This window comes from Myotis myotis, unplaced genomic scaffold (assembly GCF_014108235.1).
Source record: "Myotis myotis isolate mMyoMyo1 unplaced genomic scaffold, mMyoMyo1.p scaffold_m19_p_3, whole genome shotgun sequence".
Taxonomy (NCBI): domain Eukaryota; kingdom Metazoa; phylum Chordata; class Mammalia; order Chiroptera; family Vespertilionidae; genus Myotis; species Myotis myotis.
In genome coordinates, this window is record NW_023416335.1 from 66831064 (window position 1) to 66833120 (window position 2057).

The 2057-nt window shown below is 32.6% G+C and overlaps 1 pseudogene; it reads left to right on the forward strand.

Moving 5' to 3' along the window:
• Positions 1-211: 211 nt before the first annotated feature.
• Positions 212-327, forward strand: LOC118652369 (annotated as a pseudogene).
• The last annotated feature ends 1730 nt before the right edge of the window (positions 328-2057 follow it).

Sequence of the window (2057 nt, forward strand, 5' to 3'; positions counted from 1 at the left end):
TCAGGTAATTGAACATAATTGACTTCTATGGATTACTTCATTCAACAACAAAAAAATTACACATTTTTCTCAGGCTCCTGTGAAACATTCACTAAGTAGAGCACATTCTGGGTTATAAAAGAAACCTTAACTAATTAAAAAAATAGAAATCATACAATGGAATTAAACTAGAAATCTATAACAGAAAAATAGATAAGAAATGCCAAATATTACTGCCCCTAGATGCGCTGCAGGTGTGGCTGCCATGTGCTGTCTGTGTCATTAGGTGGCAGAGAGGATAGAGGCTCTCCTATGTCCAGCATCCTGGCTGGTTGACAGCCTGACACTTGGTGCCTGCGCTGGGCTGCTGGCAGGTGCTGGAGACCCGGAGCCATCAGGTAAAAGCTCTTTAATTCTCTCCTAGGAGAGAGAGATTGAGAGAGAGAGGAGAGAGAGAGAGAGAGAGAGAGAGAGAGAGAGAGAGAGAGAGAGAGAGAGAGAGAGAAGGAAAGAAATCCCAAAATATGTAGGTCAAATAAGAAATAGAAAAAAAAGTTTAAACATTTTTTAACAAAATGCAAATGAAAAAGTATAGGATTCAATGAAAATAGTGCTTAAGAGTAAAATCTATAGCATTGAATGCATATATTAGAAATAAAAAAGGGCCTAAAGTTAATAGTATAAGGTTTCACCTTTAGAAAATAGGGGGAGAAGGAAAATTCAATCCCAAATAAATAGAAGAAAAGAGTAATAAAAATTAGAGCATAAATCAGTGATATTGAATTTCATCAGAAATCAATAGAGAAAAATCAAAACCAGAAGCTGATTCTTTGAAATGATGACTAAAATTGTTAAGCCTCTGACCTGGCTTAATAAAAAGGAGACGAGAGAGAGAGAGAGAGAGAGAGAGAGAGAGAGAGAGAGAGAGAGAGAGAGAGAGAGAATACAAATTAATAATATCAGAAATGAAAAAGGGGACATTATTACAACTCCCATTGAATTAAAAACATAATAAAAGAATATTATGAACTACTTTATGCCCACAAATTTAATTACTGAGATAAAATGGACTAATTCCTTGAAAGACACAATTTGTCAAAATTCACACAAGAAGAAATAATCTGAATAGACCTATACTTATTCAATAAATTGAATCAGTAATAAATAACCTTTCAATATTAAGAACCAGGTGTAGGTGGGTCCACTGGTGAATTCTATCAATATTTTAAGCAAGATTTATACCAATTTTATTCCAGAAGACAGAAGAAGAGAAAACACTTCACAACTCATTCCATGAATCCAATGTTACCCTATTATCAAAATTGACATATATTTTTAAAAACCCTACAAACAAATATACATTACGAACACAAATGCCAAAATGCTCAATAAAGTATTAGCAAATTTAATCCAACACTGTATAAAAATTATGCACCATGACCAAGTGGGATTTATCTAACTAATGCAAGGCTAGTTGAACATTTAAAAATCAATTAGTTTAATCCACTATATCAACAGGCTATAGAAGCAAAATCATATGATAAGATTAATAATATTGAATTTTAAATAAATATTCATGAGTCAATATTGAGAGGAATAAATTTTCAATGCTAAATATTCCAAGTAATTTATGTTGATACTTCACCCTTGAGAAGGTGAAGTGTAACACCCCACTTTTTAAGTGTGGGCTGAACTAGCAACATACCTCCAAGGTAAAGGTGAAGGGAGGAAGGTGTAATTGTATGGTATAGAAATCCTATAAATACTACCACAGTCAAGTGATCAAATTTAATATTAACAGTGAGAAGTCATAATGATAGTATGTACTTTTGGGATAATTTGATTAAAATGGCTCTTCATTTTTGTGCTCTTCCTTCTAAAAAAATATAAACCCAGTTTAATCCTAAGAAAAAAATCTTAAAATCCACATGGAGAGATATTAAAAAATATAATAGCCTACTACTCCTCAAAACTGTCAACATCATAAAAAACTAGGAAAGTCTGAGAAATTGTCACAGTGAAAAGATTCTAAGGAGTTAACAACTAAATCAAATGAGGCATTATAGATGAGATCTTGA